This window comes from Sciurus carolinensis, chromosome 6 (assembly GCF_902686445.1).
Source record: "Sciurus carolinensis chromosome 6, mSciCar1.2, whole genome shotgun sequence".
NCBI lineage: Eukaryota > Metazoa > Chordata > Mammalia > Rodentia > Sciuridae > Sciurus > Sciurus carolinensis.
In genome coordinates, this window is record NC_062218.1 from 8,617,661 (window position 1) to 8,639,208 (window position 21,548).

General features: G+C 52.3%; 1 long non-coding RNA gene across 1 annotated transcript; it reads right to left on the minus strand.

Annotated features, from left to right (window-relative positions):
- Positions 1-851: 851 nt before the first annotated feature.
- Positions 852-19,485, minus strand: LOC124986555 (uncharacterized). Its single transcript, XR_007109038.1, has 3 exons — positions 19,310-19,485; positions 7,706-8,819; positions 852-1,713 (listed from the first exon to the last, which is right to left on the minus strand). It is a non-coding gene; the product is annotated as an uncharacterized LOC124986555 (long non-coding RNA).
- Between the last annotated feature and the right edge of the window lie 2,063 nt (positions 19,486-21,548).

Below are 21,548 nucleotides of genomic sequence, written 5' to 3' on the forward strand. Positions count from 1 at the left end.
GCACAGAGCCCAGCCACGTCCCAGGAGGAAGACGGCGCAGTGCTCCACACACAGACTCAGCAGGACATGCTGCTCCGCCACCGCAGCCCAGAGGCTCAGAGCAGAGGAGCCTTCGATGCCCCAGCCACACCATCCACACTCCTGGCCAGCTGAGACGCGGGCCTCCCCACCCCACCCCGTCCAAGGTCCTGACTCACAGAATCCCAGAGCGTGGCCAGGCCACGCTTGTCTTCCGCCATTCTATTTGGGGCGGAAGTTACACAACACGGACAGCCGTGGGCAGATCCAGCATCAGGGTATCACTGAGCGATTGGGCCCTGAAATTGGGCCCTCCAGATTCTGGCGTCCAGCTGTCTGGGCTCACATCCAGTCTCTGCCACTGACTTACCAGCTCTGTGACCTCAGGAAAGTTACTTCACCTCTCTGTGACGGTCCACACCTGGAAGGGCTGCTATGAGGTCTAGTGGGAATGTAGGAGCGGCTCCGGGTCCACTGGGAATGCCGTGGAGATCTTCCACCATTGCCAACCGGGGGCCTGGGCCTGGGCCTGAGGGCTGGAGGCTTAGCCCTGGCCGGGAGGGAGCTTATCTAAGGAGGTACTTGCATTTCTTTATCCCTGAGACTGGTGGGGAGAAGGACAGGCTGTCTGTATGTCTCTCACTGCCTTGTGCTGGACAGTTAAAGGAGAATGCCTTGTTCAGACAGGAGGGAGTCCAAGGGATCCCGTGAAAGTCGCTGGCAGAGGCAGGAGGGACGGGGAGAGCGGCTCCTGTGGTCTCAGTGTGTGATGTGCGTGTGTGTGCACTCGTGCTAGGTGTGTGCGTGTTTGCACTCGTGCTAGGTGTGTGCGTGTTTGCACTCAGGCTAGGTGTGTGCGTGTTTGCACTCAGGCTAGGTGTGTGCACGTGTGTGCACTCAGGTCAGGTGTGTGCACATGTGTGCACTCGTGCTAGGTGTGTGCAGAAAGACAAGTGTGGCCCCAGGGAAGGGGGGAGATACCTCGAGGGAGCGAATCAGGTGGACATGGTGGCCTGGTGGGATGTCAGGACTCTGCCCTGAAGTCCACGGCCAGGGGCTCTAAGGGAGGCTTTGATCCAAGGCCTGTCCCAGACAGCAGGAAGGGGACACTTGAGAGGGGTGGAGAACCCACTGGAGTGAGGACAACCCCAGGAGGACGCTCCCCTGTCACCACTCCTGCAGGGCAGGGCTGGGATGAGAGGAGCAGAGCCTTACTCTCCGTGGGTGGCGTCTCAGGGCGGGCGGGCTGGCTTTCCCGGCCTCTCTCTTCCCAGGCAAGGGAGCCAACCTCGAGCCTCTAGCTTCACCTGTCCTGGTTACCAATAGCAACGATCCTGTGGCGCCAGGCTCCCTTCTGCATCTGCCCATCGCTGGCTGCGTGGACGCCACGCAAACGCTGCTCAGACAGGTGAAGCAGCCGTCCCCGGGAGGCCGTTAGCAGTTCTAAAGACCTTGAAATTACTTTGATGAAAACGCAGCTTATGATCAACTCCTATTGCGCGGCAAGTCTGTGTCGGCCATCTGGCTGCTTCGGAGACTGTGATTTGATGGTTTTCCCATAAAGGATCCCAGCCGCTGCCACTGCTCTCAGACACAGTCAAAAACCAGATATGTGTTATCAGCACTTTGGGTCTCCAGGCAGATACGCCTCATCGTGCCCGTAGTTGGCACATAGTGGGTACTTAATAGATGTTCCTGTGAGGAGGGAAAGAATAAGTGGATAAAAGGCACTGGCAGCTTGAGGACCTTATTAAAATCTTCCTAATTTAAATCTCCTGGTCTGAAGCAGCTGTGATCCCAAGCCCCAGCCATGCAGGGAGGCTGCCCACCAAGTCCCTGAGTTTGCAAGCTTTCGGGAAAAGGACGGGCGAGGGGCAGAGCAGCACCCAGGACCTCCGCACCACAGCGTCCTCTGCTACTTCATTGCCGGAACCTCACACCTGGCCTGCAAGGTCTTAGACTATGACTGTGGAATGCAGCAAAGCGAGTCCCACGGAACCCGTGCTCCCGGTAGCCACCAGCAGCAGCCGCAGCCTTTCCAGGGCTGGCATCACTGCTGGGCACTGGCCGCGGCCTGGGAGCACGTGACAGGCAGTCCGTTGGCCACAGTCTGCAGAGTGCATGGCTCGCAGACTGGAGCCGCCTCCAGGCTCAAGATCCACGTGTCAGTGCCCCTAACATGGGAGCTGCCTCAAACCTTGTGGCAAATTGTTTTGAATGTATCCCCATTAAAATAACCAGTGCAAATGTCATTCTGTGAGGATTGATTTGAGATCTAGAAAGAGCTGAGTGGCTCAGAGCTGAATCTAGGAATGAGGTGATTGACTGAGGTCGGATAACACATTTTTAGGTGTAAAATGACGCACGACTTTACTGCGATCAGACTGATTGTCACACGTGACTCCTAAGCTGAATCTTGAACTACCCAGACATCTGGGCAAAGGAAGAGTCTGTCCGCAGCCCAGGAGCTGGGTCCCACCAAGCGGCCAGCGTGGCCTTCACCCAAGGGGAGGCCTAGCTCTGCTCTCTTTCTGCAGCCTCTGGTATTCATTTATTGTCCCAAGCACGGCTGACCAAACAGATCTGCCAGAATGCCACGCACTCCTAAAGCCAGCAGACCATACCCTGAAGACTCTTTGGCTGCAGGATAACTGATTTGTTGAGTGCTGTCCACTTCCCTCTTCCCTTTCTGTCTTCTCCAAAGTAAACCAGGCCCCTGAAGACGGAGCTGGGACAGGTTTAGCCCTAGTTCCCGTCATCCGACAAAGGCCGAATTTAATGACTAGAATAAATTCTTTGTTAGAATTCTTAGTTAGGGTTTATTTACTAGCCTCTCTTTGGCCTCTATCCTGAGTGCTCAGGTCATTCTGAGTTTCCACGCAGACTCATTAGCGGCCCACCCCACATTCACTCCTCCCCTCGGCCTTGCTGAGAGAACCTCCATTTGTTACAGCAAAATCCATCTCTCCTGCAGTTGAAGGCACGTGAAATGAGAGTGGAAGTTCACCAGTTTCTGAAAAATCTGTAACTTCCCTGATGAAGGCACAGAGAGGACCGTGGCCTCCTCCTCTCTCACTTCTTGCTGTCTTGAAAGTAGACAGGTTGTCTGGAACTGTCGCAGCCAAGAGGAAACAAGTCAGAGGGTAAAGAGCCAAGCTGACGAGATGAAGACGCCCTGGAGCCCAGATGGCACCGTCCGGCAATGGAAGCAAAGCCACAACCCCAGGTCCTCAGCACGCAGGACCCACCAGGGCTCCCAACAGCCGACACAGGACAGCCCAACACTCAGGCCACACCTGCTCCATCAGCAGACGGGGACTGGAGCTGCAGGCAGGCGGCGTGGGGCAGGCGGCTGCAGCACCCACAGCAATTCCCAGCCTCAGATAAATCTGTTGATTTAGGAAAAAGGTGGGAAGAACCCCAGCACTTCAAGGCTGGTGTGCTTGTCTTGAATGAATTCCAAAATCAATAGTTTTTAGTTTCTGACTTAAAATGCAGTAAAGCAACGGTACGTGAATATTTTGAATTTGCAAATGACTCGTGTCCTCTGCAGCCCATAATCTTCTCGTGGGCAGGAGAGGGGACTGGATGCCTGTTAAGACCCCTGCTCAGCGGAGGGTGAATGGAATTCGGGGTCAGCAGGGCCCGACTGTGTGCAAGGGACCACCTCCAGCGCTTCACTGAGAACCCACGCCCACCTCCAAGGGAGCTTTTGCTCTCTGTCTTGATACACAAGGAACCTGAGACTCAGGTTGACAAGTTTGCGCAAAGCTACACCTGGCAGCGCAGATCAGAATCCCAGAACTTCTCCTGGTTGCACCAACCCTGTGCCCGGTGCCTGACTGGACTGGAGTGGCGAGTTCCTGACGGACACTGTCAGTGAAGAGCCTGCTCCGCGGCAGCCTCGGAAGCAGAGGTTTTCTGCTTTCCTCCCTCCCCCTACGTCTCTTGCCTGCCTGCCTTCCTTCTTCTCTCCCTCTCTTCCTTTCTTATTTTTGTTTTTTGGTGGGAGGTGGGGACTGTTGGCCTTTGTCGCTTTAGAAGCTCCTGGTTTCCTCCTGTGATGTATTAACTTGGGGAATTGCTACCCTGCCTCTGGACTATTCTGAGAGAATGGGAGCTGGGATCTGTGAAAGAGACATTAATAGATGCGGACGCCTTACCATGATTCAACTGAGCTGGTTCACAAGGCTCCGACTGGGGTCCATCTGTTTAATTCTCTTCTCTTCTTGAGAGGAAATAACGGAACCAAGATGAAGTAACGCTGTGGATAGACACACAGTGACCCTCCTCACGTCCAGGCTGTGGAAAGGCAGCTCAAGGTCCGAGCTGCCGGTATTGTGGACAAGTGCCCCATGGCCTGGAGGACTTCTTGATGAGTTTCACTTCTACCCCAAACTTCCAGCATGCTGTCCTGTGGCCAGGCGAGTGGGGGCAGTTGCATGGTAAGGTTGGAGAAGGGGACAGGGCGGGGCAAGCCCAGGCCCGCACCGCGTGTCACCCTGCCATGAGACAGCCCAGGGCAAGCAGTGGGAGGGCCCAGGGCGAGATGGCCTCCATTCTGTGTGGGCTGTGGCCTCTGATTTGTAAGCTGAAGTCCTGGGCCCAGCACCGCAGAGTGTGGTCTCCTTTGCAGATGTGGCCAGTTAGGATGAGGTCATCCTGGAGCAGGTGGACCCCTAGGGCCATGGGCCTGTCCTCAGTACAGAAAAGGGAAATTGGGGGACAAGCGGACAGACACATGTGCATGGCGATGCCACGTGGGGGTGGAGGCCTCTGCCTCTGGGGTGTCTGTATGCAAGCCACGGAATGCCGCAGTGTCACAGTGCCGGCAGACCCAGGGGCCGGGGCAGAGGCTGCCAGTCGCCCGGGCAGCCTGCCGACACTTGGTATCCGCCTTCCTGCCCCAGAGCTGGGAGATGCCAGATTGCTGCTACGTCACCCAGTTGTGGTGCTTTGTCAGAAGAGCCCTGACCAACGAATACACCCCGCAAGGACACCGACCTTAATGACTTGGGTTACACCATGTCTGCTGATTTCTTTATGTGCTTTTCTTTCTTTTATAGAACAGTGATTGGGCCACACATCGAGCACCCTGCTGAGCCCTTCCTTGGCCCCGGGAGTCTCGTTCCTAGGGAGAGCATGTGCCGGTACCTTGGTGTGCCCTTAAGGCGCTGCGCCAGGTGCTGCGCCAGGTGATTTTAGAGGCATCTGTGTGTATGCACGGGGTGTGTGTGAGTGTGTGCAGGTATGTGTGTGAGAGCATGAGAGTGTCACCTGCGTGTGTGCACACCAGGGTGTGACTGTCCCTGGGTGTGAGCGCATGTGAGCGGGAGTGAGCTCTCAGAACAAACCTGTCAGAGGCTGGTCCCCTTGTTGCCCTGGCAGTAGAGGCTGAATTTATCCCTGGAGAGAGGGAAACCAGTCCAAAGCTCCCGGGCGACACGGGCCAGGGCGGGGTCTGCAGGCGGGCAGCTCCATGCTCTTGAGGGACCCAGAGTTTTCAGAAGGAGTCCTGCGGGGGTCTGGCTAGGACTGGACAGGATCCACAGGACCATCATGAGAGAAGGGGAAGACCAGTCAAAGCTTTCTGGACGACACCATGTCCCCGCCCCTGGGGAGAGGTCACCAGTAGCGTGTCCACAGACGGGAAAACGATGCGGCGCTGAGAGCACACGTGGAGGGGTTTTTAATCCCGGGAAGCTGCTCATGGGGAAAACAGGGCGCCATTCAACTCTGGGGTCCTGCCGGCTTACTCCCTTCAAATCCGGGCCCACGGGGTGCTGGTGCGTGTCCTCGGGTTCTGCACCTGTGAGTTGGGAGCCACAGGCTCGCCAGCTCCAGAGGCAGACAGGTGTCTCTGAAGGGCTCCCAGTACTAGCCCTCATCTCGGGCATTTGCTGACTTTCATGGAGCAACCCTGATGCCAATGTCAGGCTGCTGATGGTGACGACTTAGTCACAAAATTTCTGAAAATTTGACACCTGCAGAAGCCAGGGGAGCTGACTCCAGCTCACCACCGGGGGTTTTCTGGGGGATTAAAGGGACATACTACCAAACACTTTGAGCAAAACCTAGCAAAGAGACAAACAGGAGCTGTCGTTGCTACTGTAGTGGACACATAGTACTAGATGAGTGAGTAAAACAGGAGTGGCTGGGCGTGGTGGCGCACCTGTAATCCCAGGGACTCCGGAGCCTGAGGCAGGAGGATTGCAGATTCGAGGGCGGCCTCAGCAACTTAGTGAGGCCCCAAGCAACTCAGTGAGACTCTGTCTCAAAACAGAAAATAAAGGGGGCTGGGGATGTGGCCCAGTGGTTGAGTGCTCCTGTGTTCAATCCCTAGTACCAAAAGGAACATTTAAATAAAATAAATAAAAGAGCAGTGACGCATGCGGCCTGAGGAAGGGCGTTAGTCTGGCTCTATATGTTTCAGGGATAAAAAACAATTGAGAATATGTATACGCTCCAGAGGAGCTCACTAGGAGAGGCTGGCTCTCATTCGGACGGCGGCTGGATGAGGGGCCGCGTAGACGTAGGTTTGAGAGTTCCTCCAAGTTTTGGACCATGAGCCAACAAATGGATGACCCCACTGCTCTGGGCCCAAGGTGAGGCCCGCAGGTGTGGGAAGACTGTGGAGGGAAGCAGCACAGCTCATGTGGGTCGAGAAGCAGAGAGAGAGAGGAGAAGGGGCGAGGGAAGAGGCCTCAGGGACCAGGAGCCCTTCCAGGGCACACCCCAGTGGCCACGACACACCCCAGGGCCCCCCTCCTCCAGCCATGCCCTCCTGCCTACAGTTACGCCCAGTCAGTCTGCTCAAACCCGGATGGGGGTTAGAGTTTAGCTCCCAGTGCAGTCATTTCACCTCTGAAGCCTCCGGCAGAAGCACTGGAGCTTTGGGGGGACACCCACGTCCAGCCCACATCAGGTCTTTGCAGATGCGGTTAGCGAAGAGGTAAGCATCCTGAAGCAGGGTGGCCCCTCACCCAACATGACCTGTGTCCTTGTGCCTCAGCCTTACACGGGCGCCTGAAGTCACAGCCACAAAGGGGAGGGCCTATGCTGGGGACAGGGAGAGGAGCAATCTGTCTGCAAGTCAAGGGCCACCGAGGATTGCCAGCAGATGCCAGTCACAAGGAGGAGGCCTGGAGGGGACTCCCGCTTAGGCCTTCTGGAAGGAGCCAATGTTGCCGATGCCTTGATTTGAGTTTCTAGCCTCCAGAATGTGAGGCCATCCTTTCCGTGTTCTAAAGCTGCAGGCTTGTGCTGCCTTACGACGGTGGCCCTGAGAAGGGAACACGCCCAACCAAAGGCCAGGACTCAACCGGGTGCCTGTCCTTGCCCAGCCTCCACGGGCGGCGCTGGGCAGCAGGGCCCCAGCTGGACTGTACCTGAAAGGAGCAGAGGCCTGGCTGGTGTGGGGCAGGGGAAAGCTGAGGTGTTGGGAGGACACTCTGCTCAATTTCTTCAGGAGCCTCGCTGTGAGCTCAGACCACGAGTCCCTCCTGCCCTCCAAGGCAGGGACTGGGATCCGCCTCTCACAGCACACGAGAGCCAGACAGCAGAGCCAAGCCCAGAGGTCCCGGCCAGCTCGGGGGGCCTTCCTGGAGCAAGGAGGCAAGGGCTGCAGGGCAACGTGGGGCCACAGTGGTCTGGAGACAGGAGGTGGCTCCTGTCCCTCCCCACTCACCTGCCGTCCGGCCTTGGCCTCTCCTGGGGCCCGCTGTCATGATGGCAGCCCAGGAGGGGCCTCCCCAGCGGCTTAGTCCTCCCGGGGAGCAGAGCGGTGGCGGGAGATTAAGGCTGCTAATTTGGAACCAGGGGCTGCTGTGCTATAAAAAGCAGGCAGGCTTGGGATCTGGTTGGCTTTGTACAGTGAGCCGTTTCAGAGCCTCGTCCCACTCACAGAGAAGGAGTCAGGGGGGCTTGTCTCTCCCCGCCCTGTTCCTCTTTTAAACATTTTCTTTCCAGCTGCCTCCCCTAACTCTTCACACACGCACACCGTGCCCCTGGGGAGCTCTGGGTGAAGAGGGGACAGCAGTGACCCCCCTCCAGCTGGGGCCACCCCATTAGCCAGGTGTGTCCTGTCCTCCTGGGAGTCCAGCGATCCAGAGGAAGTGGGCAGAGGCCTGGAAGGCCCCCAGAGGCAGGGGAGCGTCAGGGAGGTGGCGAGCCCTGTGCGGTGCCCCTACAGGAATGTCTGCATTTCAGGAAAGCGTCGCAAAAGCCTGACAGGGTCCCCACTGAATGGGGAGCTCATGAGGGAGTCGTGGGTCCTGGGAGGAAGACATTTCTGACTGGGGAGGCCTTTCAGGGGACCCTGTGGAAACCACCCTGTACTTTCCAGGGTGTTCACACCATTCTGTGCCTTCTCAAGGCAGGGTCAGCCAGGCCTGGGGACGTCACTGCCTCTCTACGTCATGTGCATCTGGAATCTACAGAGGAGGCAACTCAGTGTTCAAAAAACCATGATGCTAAAAAAAATGATGCTGAAGGGAGCTAGAAAAGTAACTCCACTCGCGCGCCATCTTCTCCACCAGGAAGCGTGTGGACAAGCCTGTGACTGTGGAAACCAGCTGTACGGACACCCTGTGTGCACCCAAGGAGGAGGCTTCCCGTGGTCTCAGCTCCGGGTGAACGAGGTGCATGGAATCCAGGAACTGAGTGAGCCCAAGGTCCTCGGCAGAGAATATGTGAAGCGGTCTTGGGTTTGTGTTGGCGAGTCTCACCCCAAGTTCTTTTCTGCCGGCATAAGACACGTGGTGCGCAGTGGGATTGGTCTCTCTCCTCACTGGAACATCCCCCTGGAAAAGCAAAGCAGGGAAGAGGCTTCAGTGTCACTGGTGATGAATTCCAGGACTTTTGTTTGGGGATGTAACATCCATTTAGCTATTGAGAGCAATTACTAAAAGCCTGCGGAGCAGGAGGAAACGGACGAGGTGGTGAGGGACCCTGTCACAGTCATAACCAGGGACTCTGGTGTGGGGAGAGCAGCAGCCTCGGTCTGCCCTGCCCTGTGCCCTCCAGAGACTCAGGCTGCCCGTGTCCTCTCAGGGCACAGGACAGGGTCTCCCTGTCCTAGGAGGGGGAGAAGCCACAGAATCATGGCCACAGCACAGGAAGAGGCTTTGGGGGTGTTCTGAGGGAGCACAGGGAGCGTTGGGCTGCTAAGGGCAAATCCAGGCCTCGCCCAGCCCTCCGGGTGGGTGGAAGGGTAGTGGGGCCGGGGAAAGACCTAGGGCTCTCTGAAAAGGTACCACCTGCCCCAAAGCACTCTCCTCACAACTTTGTTTAAAAAGATCAATTGATTAAGCATGATTTACAGTATAATATAATTATAATGTTATATAGTACTATCATAGAACATGGAATAAGAATCACATGGTATAACAAGTTCCATGCAGTAGTTTATATAGAATGATAACTGTGCGGAATAATTCATAGCATTACCTAATCTATCCGCTACACCAGTCTCTGATTTTTGACTCTTGTACACAATCGTGCAGTTTCTGTTACAATGAGGGCAGGGATCAGGTGACTGCTTCGGAAACCCCTTCCTAATCGTGCCCTTGGGAGGGTCGCGGTTCCTAGCGACCTTGGTGATAAAGGTCCCATTTATGGGATGTGCCCATTCTTTTGCTCAGGCCTGGATCCTGCACAGGCAGGAGGCTGTGGCACTTGCCTTCACCCCTGTTGCCCCAGACATTCTGTCCCTGATCCACAGAGGGTGACTTCCTGGGGACTTTGTTCCCCCTCTCCTGTTTTTAAGTCTGAATACTCGGCTGGGCCCAAGCCTGACTTTATATAGCTTTACTTTTCAGGCTTTAAGGGAAGCAGACTCACTCTTAGCTTGTCTCCTCCTGGGCTGGGGGAGAGGCCTGATGGCTTGCCAGGAGCAGGTGAGGATCTTCACCTCCACTCGGCTCAGCTCCTGGGATAAGCGTCTGAGACCGCCTGGCGTCTGGCAGCGCAGAAGCAGGACGCGTGGCGGAGGCCGCTTCCAAGCTCAGGTAGGGCTGCCCTGGGCAGAACTCAGTCCTCCCGCCCGCCTCTGGCCTGACAGCCCATTCCCTGGGAGAAGCCCCTCAGCCACACGTGGGACACTGCCGGGTCCCAACGGGATGTGGCCTCTTGTTGAGGAATTCACGTGTTACCCCAAACTGCAAATGAAGAGGGGGTGCGGCTGAGGCTTCCTTCCTTTTCTTTTTCACATAAATGCATTCGTCACCTGTGCCCAGCCGGGTCTCAGCTTCCCCACATTACTCACCCTCAGCCAGGCCGGCCCTGCTCTGAGCCCTGTGCAGGGACCGCTGCCCAGGGGAACCTGGGTGTAAGGGACTGAAGTCGGGCCAGCGGAGGGACTCGGAGCCTCGCCGGCCACAGAGCTCGGACAGCTGTTGCAGGAGGGAAGTTCTCTGGCTAATGCAGGTCCCTCCCGGGGCCCCACGGCCCACATGAGGCCAGGCCCCCATTCCTGCTGCCCGGCAGGCTGTGCGCGGAAAAGCCACCCCCACAGTCAGCCGGACACCCCAGGCTGCTCAAGCCCTCCAGGCACGAGGGGGCAGTGGGGGCCCTGGGAAGGTCACTACTGTCCTCATGGTCAGACAGCCACAGATGGAGACTCCTCTTTCTTTCCCTCTGTCCCTAATGTTCTGCTGCAATTGCGATAAAACACGTGCCGAGCTGAGCGTGGTCTCCCCTGCCTGCTGGGTGCCCGTCCTGGGTGGGAGCCGGGCTGAGAGGAGGGTGGGATTTGGGGAGGTGGGCCTGCAGTGACGAGGGGAGGGTGGACACAGAGGTCAGAGAGAGGACTCCATGAGCACAGGGCCACGTGACAGGAGGCTTGCTGGGGCGGCCGTGCAGGGAGGCTGAGGACCCGCTGCCAGTGGCATTGGAGACGGGGGCTGACCCTCCCCACCCCGTCCTTCCTTTCCTTCCTCACTGTCTGATGAACCGGGTGACATCGGCAGGTGCAGGGCTGCAGGGGAAGCGTCCAGCCCCTAGAAGTCCAGTGCAGGTGAGTGGGGACCAGGGGCACTGGAAGGAGAAGAAAGCATTGACCGGGCCAGGCGGCTCCCTAGAGGGAGGCCCCTCGGGGACGGTCCTGGTGCCGTGGGGGTGCAGAGCATGCCGTGTGCATGCCTGAGTGGATGGGAGTTCACAAGTGGCTGTGCGCGTGAGACTCCGGGAACGTGTGCAGGGGAACCTGGGTGTGAGTGTGCAAGTGTGTGTGCGGTGAGTGAATGCATAGCGGGCACACACCTCGCTTCTGGGTGGATCGGGGCGTCCCAGCTCCTTGCCGAGGCTCCGGGGCCTCTGAGCTTGGGCGTGGCGCCCTCCTGCAGGTGCCCCGGGGTGAGCAGCGCTGGCAGGCGTGGGCGGTGGGCGCCCGGCTCTGCTGGTTCTGAGATGGAATAAGCTCCTTGCAAAGAACACGCTGTGCAGGGTGGAGAGAACAGACAGGCTGCCCACGCCTCCCTGCGCAGGGCTCTGGCAGGAGGAGGACTGGGTGCTGAGGGAGGCACAGATGTGGGGCCAGCCAGCCAGGGCGCCACTGCACGGAGGCTCAGCGAGGGCTCGTCCTCACTCAAGTCCTGTGCTGCTAACGAGGGGTCGCCTCGCACAAGCGCAGAGTACCGTGCACCCCACCCCAACACGAACACCTAAGGCAGTCGGTGTAACAACAGCCTGACAAGATCCAGTCGGAAGTAGGGCACCCTTGACAAGTAGCTTAGGCCGCTTTATAGAAGCAGCTTCTTCTGAAACAGGTCAACCACATTTAACTTTTCCATGGGGAAAACCTAGGGGGGAGGCGGCTGGAGTCGGGGCATTTGCAGGAAGGACCTCGTCGTGTTCCATCATGCGAGCTAGAGTCCACCATTCCCACATTCCCAGGTGATTCTGGAACCTTCCTGGGTGTGTTTCAGCTGCAACAACGAGTTCTTGTGTCCTTGGCTTGACACGTGGACCCAACGGCCACACTGCCCGGTCTCGGGGTGCTGGCCCCCTGCCAGACCCGCTGCTCTGCTCAGCTCAGCTGGGCAAGCGGGGTGGGCGCCCAAGCCAAGGCAAGCTCCTGCCTGGGCTGTGAAACACTGGCCGGGGAGAGTCCTGACCAACAGGGACGGGACCAGGCATCAGCTTCCTGGCTTTAAGGTTCACACAGAATGAAACAAAAATTAAAGCAGAAACATCTTCAGCAGGTTGGGAGGGCAGTGGTGATCCAGGCTCACCGGGGTTCTGAGTGGGGGACTCAGCGAGTTGGAGAATGGATGCTGGGTAGCAGGCCAGGCAGCCAGGGAGAGACCTGGGCTCAGCCTGGGCCGCTCTAACGGAATACCGCAGACCGGGAGTTAAAGGGCAGGAAATATGTCCCTACGGTTCTGGAGTCTGGGAAGTCCAAGACCAGGGTTCTGGCTGGCCCGGTTCCAGGCGAGGACCCCTTCCTGGCTTGCACATGGCTGCCTCCTCACTGCGCCCTGCCTCGGACAGGGAGCTCTGGCGTCCCCTCTTAAAAGGGCACTAATGCTGTCCCCGGGGCCGCCTCATGACGTCAACAAAACTAAAGGCCTCCCGAAGTCCCCACCTCTAAGTCCCATCAGCTTGAACTTGGGGGCTTCAGCATATGAACTTGGGGGGACATAACACTCAATCCGTAAGGCCAGACAGCGAAGGCCTGGCCGCAGCAGCTGCCTCCTCCTGTCTGCTTCCGCAGTGCTCGGCACCAGCTCCTGTGCTGCCCTGGCCTGCCCCACATGCCAGGAACCTGGACCTCAAGAAACCCCACCATCTTTATTAACCCCATGACTGCGAATTCCACCCCTAACTTGAGAGTCCTGGGGATCTCTGCTTCTGGGGGAAAAGAAAAACCCTGCTCAACTCAACCTTCTTCCAGGAAGGTTTTGAAAGGCGGAAGGGAAGAGGGTCAAGGTCCCCGGGGTCAAGGCCGTCCCCACTGGGGTCACTCTCTGCTCCTACAGCCCTTGCCCTCACATGCCCACCAGCCGCCCGCATGGGTTTCATTAGCTGTGAGCTGAGTCTGATTCTGTTGGAAGTCTTCAAAGATTTATCAAGGTCTACCACACGCAGAGCACTCTGTGGGGTCCCCGGAGGCCACCTGATAATGAAGATGCGAGACCAGCCTTCATCAGGAGAAGCACAGCAGGCATCAGACAAGAGGCCACGGGGGAGCCAACCGGAGGTCCCCGAAGACTGTTGGTGATTCCAGCAATTGCCTCCCACAGTGCTCAGGAAGCAGTGAAGTAAACCCCACAGCATGGCAACTCAAGGAAGAGGACAGTGTGGAAAGGGGAGGGCGAAGCACAGCCCTCTCTTCAGGAAGCCCTACCACACGCTACTTCAGCAAGGACGGGGTCAGCCGTGACCGTGACGCCACGTCCAGCTGACAAAGGGAACCCTAGCTTCCACATGAAGAACCCGGGGTTGGCCTTCGTCTCGCAAACCCACGGTGCCCACCTCACCACCAGAGAGCAGGATCCCCCTCTGTGCCTACCTTAATTCCTTCCAAGGGTAAAGACCCCAAAGACCTAGGGACCTCCCACTAGGCTCCACCTCTTAAAGGTCCCACCTTTTAAACTGTCAAGGCTATCAAAAACAGAAAGTCTGAGAGGCTTACAACCAAGAGGACCCCAAGGAGACATGACAACTAAACGCAATGTGGAATCACGGAAGAGAAGAGAGATATTAGGTGAAAACAAAGGACACGTGAATAATCTATATCTGCAGTTAGTAATAATCACTATGCCTTACATGTAGTTTGTCCCCCAAGGGTTCATGGGTTGGAGGCTTGGTCCCCAGAGTGGTGATGCTGGGGTGGTGGGACCTTTAAGGGGTGGAGCCTAGTGGGAGGTTGTGAGGTCTTTGGGACTTTATCTTTGGAAGGAATTAAGGTGGTTCACGTGGGGACTCCTGAGTTAATTCTCTTGAGAGGATTGGTGTAAGAAAAGTGAGCTTGAACCTCCTAGCTCTCAGATTCCTTGTTTTGTCATAAGATCTCTCACTCCCACACATTTTCATCATGGCTAAAAGGCCCTCACCAGAGGCTGAACCAATTTTGAAATTTCAAGTCCTGAAACTGGCTAAATAAACCTTTTCTCTTCATAAGTATCCCACCTCAAGTATTTCATTATAGTAATGAAAAACAGATGGAAAAAACTACAATAGTATCCAAATTGGTTCATTAATGAAAACAAAATGCACCATTAATGTTAAATATTAATAGTGGGGAAAATTGGGCACAGGGCACATAGTAACTCTATGTAATCTGCTCACTGTATCTATAAGTTTAAATCTATTGTTATAAAAAGTAGCATGTTTTAAAGAAACAAAAACCTGCAACAATGAGTTTTGGGATGGCCAGCCCATAAGCCAGAAAACCTCCTCTCCAGGAAATTCTTTGAGCTATTCAGTAGCTTTTTAATAAAAGCCTTTCTTGCTTAACCTAGCTACCCTGGGAGTTCTGTTGTCTGCAACCAAGAACCTAGACTAATACATGCCTGTGCATATTTACATATAGCATTTAAAAGAGAGAGCTGCAGGAGATTTGGTGTCTTTTCCATTTTAAGTTGCAATCTTTTTAAAACGCAGGATAATGTCTGCGAAATACCTGGGGACAGAATCAGGACTAATGAGATAATATCTGCAAAATGTGTTGAGCTCCCTGGAGCTGCTGGAAGATGAGACGCGTGTATTATCATCATTAGAAAAAACATGCTTCGGAAACATCAGCAGGAAGGTGGATATGTGTGGAAATCAGCTCAATTACTGGTGCTTTTCAAAATAGATGGGTTCTATAAAGTTAAAGTGGTTTTTTTTTTTTTAACAAATAAAATTCCTCTTCCTCCATCAAACATGACTGTTGGATGATCTTTCAATTATTTTTGGTTGGGTTCCCTTTGACAAAGTATTCAGGCAGCTTTAGTTTCTCTACTTCCAGATTATCCAGAATATTCTCAGTCTTCAAAAATCTATCTCCATTTTGAGAGCTACTAAAAATCATGTGCTTTCTTTTAATGGCATTTGAAACTTCAAAACAAATAGAATTGTGGTCAAAAATAAGCCAATAAAATGGTAATTACAGAAGAATTTTTTTTTTTTAAATTGCTCCTGCAATTCTTCCATTCCAGCCTCTCAGTAGCTGGGACTACAGATATGCACCATTAAGCCCAGTAAATATTTTTATCTTTAAAGATGCATTTAAAAAAGACATCCGTTTGTGTAAATACTGAGCTCAGGGTCTTGCATTTGCCCTGGTTAAAGAGGAGGGAGGAGGGAACTCTTTGTGATCCTTGTAACAGCCTAAAATGTTACGCTGTTTTCAAAGTCCATAGGAAGGAAAAAATCAAATAAAGTCATTCCTCAGTAGTCACAGAACATTGGTTCCAGATGTCAAAATCCACAAATGCTCACATTCGTTATCTCAAACAGTACAGTATTTGCATGTAACCTATGCAATCTTCTATATTTAAATTACTTCTATATTACTTATAATACATAATATGGGAAAGCTATGTAAACAGTTGCTACATTATAGGGTTCAAAGAACAGCCAAAAAAAAAATCTATCAATCTATCTGTCATCTATCTATCTATCTATCTATCTATCATCTATCTATTTATAGATAGATGAACATGTACATGTTCAGTAGAGATGCAATTTTGCTTAAATCTTTTTATCTACAACTGGTCAAATCCTTGAATGCAGAACCAGAGGCTCTGTGTGGGCTAAAACAGAATAATGACAGGACGTTTTCTTCCTCCTCTTAAGGATACATATTTACCCAGCAATCCTCCAGAATGACCGTCTCGGTTATGACTGTCACGAGCATCATCAATTATCGACTCTCTGACTCCAATTTGGTCACCTTCAACCCAAATTAGTGTTTTTCTTTTTCTTTTTCTTTTAAAACCTTACAAAAGATTCCAAGAATTAGCCAACATACTCTAGAAAGATTCCTACCAAAAATATTTCCCTCAAACTATGGTGATGGACAGGAAACCTGTTTCTCAAGACATAATTAAAGATGGCTTACTGAACCATTTTGGAAACACGTAACAAGGATTGCCAGTTTCAAACCTGGGTTAGAAGTGTCCTCACTGTTAATCAGGTAGCTTAGCCTCTCATGGTTTATGATTTGTGACATCTGCCTCCTGGCACCAAATTCAGATTTAGTAGAAGTGGGGGTTTTTAAAGGTGGGAAGGGGGTGCTGGGACTTGAACCGAGACCTTGTGCACACTAGGCAAATGCTCTACTGACCTGCAGCTGCAGCACATAGCAAAGACTTTTTTTTTATGGTAGGTAATTAGAAACTCAACTTAAATTTGCCTAAATGACAAGGGGATTCATTGGTTCACATAACAAGTTCAGTGGTGAACAAACGTCTAGGCAGGTGGACCCAGTGACTCATTTATGTCTATCTGTCTGCCATTTTGCTCTTCCTTTCATGGCAATGATTTTTTCCTGGGACCTGTTCCCTCTGTGGTCTGGTAGAAGTCAAAACCCTCGTCTTCATGCCTCACATGCAGTGAGAGACGTGGAGACAGAGACCGGGTTTGTCTTCAGAGCCTTAACAGGAAATCCGAGTGTCCCTTTACTGGACGGTTCCTGACACGTGGTCACCCCAGAAGACCAAGTCGTGCTGATTGGCAAGAACTGTCTGGCACCCAGTCCCTGCTGGAGGTGGTATTGCCTTCCGCAGGGTACTGGGTTCCCCAGGGCAGCCGGGTGTGCACCAGGGAGAACCCAGTTACCCCTGGGAGGGGAGAAGCAAATAGGTACTCTGGGCAGTCCACCTGAGGGGACTTTACAGTGATTTTCTGGAGATTATCTTCAGCAAAAGCCTCAACTTCAAAAAAACTCTTCTTTGCTGGGCACAGTGGCCACACGTGTAAAATCCCAGTGGCTCAGGAGGCTGAGGCAGGAGGATCAAGAGTTCAAAGCCAGCCTCAGCAATGGTGAGGCACTAAGCAACTCAGTGAGATTCTGTCTCTAAATAAAATACAAAATAGGGCTGGGATGTGACTCAGTGGCTGAGTGCCCCTGAGTTCAATCCCTGGTACACGACCCACCTCCCCCAGCCAAAAAACCCTCTTCTCGGAGATGTTTTCTGGCACAGACAAATATCAGGGAAAAGGGGATGTGCGCCCCTCTCTCTCTCTCTCTCTCTCTCTCTCTCTCTCATTCATGGTACCAGGGATGGAACCCAGGGATGCTTAACCACTGAGCTACATCCCTGGCCCCTTTTTATATTTTTTTAATTTATTTTGAAATAGAGTGTCTCTAAATTGTTGAGGCTGGCTTTGAACTCAAAATACTCCCACCTCAGCCTCCCAAACTGCTGGGATTACAGGTGTGCAACATTGCGCCCAGATAAAGCGGGTTTTGGGATAAGCTCTAAGATGGAATTTTGAAGGCAGGACATTTAGAGTATAGTCCCCAAGTCCAGTCTATGCCTGCACTCAATAAGATTATTTTTCCATTAAATTCGTTTTAAGAGCATTGTCTTTGAAATTTTTAAGTTGAAAAATATACATAAGAAGACAATTTTAGCAATGATTCCCAATAGTCACAGCTTGGTTCCGGTCCTAAATGTTATAACCAGAGCCAGAAGAACCACCTGGGGGCTGCGTACAGCTGTCACAGAGCCAATTTCCTAGTGGAGATTTTCTTCTCTTTATTTTCCTCCTTTGAGATGCTGGGGATCAGAACCCAGGGCCTTAGTGCTGTGAGGCAAGTGCCCTACCAACTGAGCTACATCCCCGGCCCTTTTTATTATTTTAGCTTGAGACAGGGTCCTGCTGAGTTGCCCAGGCTGGCTTGGAACTCATGATCTTGCGCGCGACTAGGTCGACTGCTCTGTGCTCGGCTTCATGACGTTTTCTTATCAGTTCCTGGGCAGAGTTTTGCAAGGGTCTCCTGATGATGCAGGACACAGCAGGCGCCAGGAATGGGTAGCCAGCATTTCTGAAGCACCACCAGGGCCAAACCCCAATTTTCTTTTTTTTATACTATTTGCCCAACTTCCTTTGAAGAATTTTCGCACCACTTTGAATATATCACAGTTTTTGTGATGAGCTCAAGGCTCAAGAAAACCACAGGCCTCATCCAACAGAATCTTGAACAAATTTCTACACTCAATTTCCTTTATTGGTTTTTATAATAGGATCAAGAGGGGAGTTTTATCAATCTTCTGCAAAACTTGAAGTTTCATGTCCTGAGCTAGTTCAGCTAATCATCGTCTGATTTAAAAATTGGACCGGCTTAAACACCAATCTGAAAATTTTGCTCTGATCCTTCTCCAAAGAAAACTTTGGCAGCAGTCAGAATGCAGATTTTCACAGGAGGTTCTCTGCCATGAAAGTCTGGCCTTTGCTGTTGTTATTGTTTTATTCGTGGTGATGGAAAAAGCTGAATCATACAAAGCAAACCTTCAGTACTTTGTAGATTTCTGATATTATAGTCTAGTTCTTCCAAATCTTATGTGCCACAGGGAATAAGCCTTTGCAGGAAAAACAAACGAATAAGTATACAAAAATTCTTCTTAAAATATTTTGACTTAAGAATTATTTAAATCAAAGAATTTCTAGCATTTATACATATGCTAAAAAAGTCCATCCTTTTACAGAAATATATATGACAATAAACACTGTCAAATATTTTGATGCCTTAAACAGTCTCCTTATATAAATGTGTTTCCACTGTGCTATTACAGAATACCTATGGCTGGATATTTTATGAAGAAAAGAGGTGGTTGGGAATGGTGGGGCATTCCTGCAATCCCAACTACTCCAGAGGTTGAGGCAGGAGAATCTCAGGTTTGAGGTCAGTATCAGTCACATAGAGAGGCTCTGTCACAAAATAAAAACTCAAAACAGGGTTGAGGATCTAGCTCAGCATAACGTGCTTGCCTTGCAAGCATGAGTCCTGAGTTCAGACTCCAGTACCACACACAATAAAAGAAAGGAGGAAAAGAAGAGTTAAGGCTGGAGATGTAGCTCAGTGATAAAGCACACAAACACCACCCCCAGCACCACCGAAAACAAAGAAAGGGGACAGGAAGGTTTCTGGTTTCTTGGGCCTACAGTCATGGGTGTTCAGGAGAAGTACTGAATCCCTCCTAAGGAACACGGCCCCAACCAGTTCCCTGGCTCCGCCTCTTAACATGGCCACACCGCGAGTTACACTTCCATTCACGAACCTGTGGGGGACACACCCAAACCACGGCATCTCCCCTGGTCCCCAGGTATGTGAATACGAAAGGTCTGTCAGACTCACCAGGTTCCACGCCTGTGGAATGACGCACAGGTGGGTAGCTGGCCCCGTGCCCTCATGTCTGCAGGTGGGACGCTGAAGTCACTTAGTTGACAGTCCCGGTGTCCTTGGCCTAAGCCCACCTCATTCAGCAACGCCAAGGCAAGGCTTAAGGAATTTTTCTTGACCATCTTTGGACGTTGCCCTGATGTTAAGTCAGGGCAAACACTAATCTTTTCAGACACAGGAGAGTCCCAGCACCTATTTTTATACTTTGTCACAGTGCCTATGAACTCTGATGCTATTTTAATGGCAGATGTTTAGATTCAAACAGAAAGCACAGACGCCGTCCAATAAGAAGCAGCAGGACGATTAGATTTTACAGGCAGGTAAATATCGACCGTGGCATTAACACCCGATTTCCTCCAGATGTTTTCTTTTTTTCCTGCCTGATCTCTCCATTCCAGAAACTCGTTAATATTTATTCTCTGTGGTTTGTATTATAAAATAACATGGACTGGTAATTTTCCAAGTATGGATGGACCCAACTTAACAACAGTTTGGCTTATTTCCCGACTAGATGGGGCGAACACTTCCAGGTTGACGGATCACAGCCTTTCATTGTCTTTGAGCTATTTTGTGTCCCAGCAAGTTATGGGTAATTGTTAGTTTCAGAGGGTTACCGGGACGCAGTCTCAGAAACCAGGGCATTGAGAACAGCAGACATTTCTCGTCTGGGGCTCCCAAGGTCACAGATCTGTAAATGGGCGTGAGCAGACCCAGCTCCTCCCACCTCTTCCCAGCTCCTGGTGGCTGGGATGGTGCTCTGGGTGCCTTGTCAGGCTTGGATGCACCTTCTGAACCTGCCTTTATTTACAGGGCCTTCTGCACTGCGCCTGTCACCGTGTCCGAATTTTCCTCTTATAAAGATACCAGGCATATTAGATTTAGGGCTTACGCTAATCCACTGTGAGTTAATCTCAACTTGATTACATCTGCATAGGGCTTATTTCAAATAAGGTCAAGTGCTCAGGTTCCGGGTAGAGAAGAAGTTTTGGTGGACACTATTCAACCCAGTAAAGGAACTGATAGCCAGAGGATGCTGATTTATAGATAAGGCCAATTCCGCCCTGATCAGAACAGGTCCAGCTGACTTCTCGCTCGCCACCTCGGAAAACCAGCTAGCTGCCTTCATTTGCACGTTCATTTCAATATTCCTGATCGATAAACTCATCTGCTCTTGAGTTCTCTTTAAACTGGTTGGAACAGCTGTCCAGTTTCTTCATTCACTAAAGAGAACCTTAACATTTTTTATCTGTGTGGGAGTCGTGATTTTACTTTTTATTATTATTATTATTATCTTTTAACAGTGAAAGGGGTGGGAAAAGGGCAACTCCGGGAATCCCCCTGTCCTCCCGTGGCCCTGGCCAGCCCTGAGCAACTGGAAGCAGGCCGAGGCTGTGCTGGGCCCCCTCTGCCTTTGTGGAGCCGAATGCCAGACCTGTGCAACCTCCCCCGAGACTCCCTCCAGGTTCTCTGTCCTGCAGCCCAGGGTTGGGGCCCTCCTCCAGCGCCTGAGCACCTGAGCCGGACACCTTCCCGTTCCAAGGTTCCCAGGCCAGGTGCAGGAGAGCAGCCATGGGAGATGGCCACCCCTTCCCACTCAGCAGCCCACCGGCTCCTGCTTTTGAGAAGCAGCTGCTGCCAAACCCACTTCACACGCGGAGGGTGATTCCGGTGCCGTCAGCGGCCTGCTGGGCTCTCGGTTTCCTCCTGCTTTTCCCTGAACCCAGGCAGTACCAACGTGTCTCCTTCCCTGACGCTGGCCTCCTCTGCCTCGCTGACGTCTAGATGGGCCCGAGGCAGCTCTTACAGGTTGGGAAAGGTTTCAGATCAATCACTGCTTGTATTTTTAAATTGCTTGTTTTTTGGAAAAGGACAATTTATTTCTTTAAAATCATTCTCACTTGTAAATTTTTCTTAGTGATTTCTTTGGTAGGTGATTTGGCCTAAATTTTCAAAAGCCTTTGAATAAATATATGAACAACAAAGGGACTCAAGGAAACTTTTGGAGGTGACGGATATGTTTATTACCTGGATATGGCGATTGTAAGAGGAGTGTATACATAGGCCCAAACTCGCCAAATTTCACATGCTAATTAGGCGCAGGGTTGTTTTTTCGTCCTGGGGTTTGAACCCAGTGGCACTTAACCACTGAGCCACATCCCCAGCCCTATATATATACATCTTATCTTCCTGACTG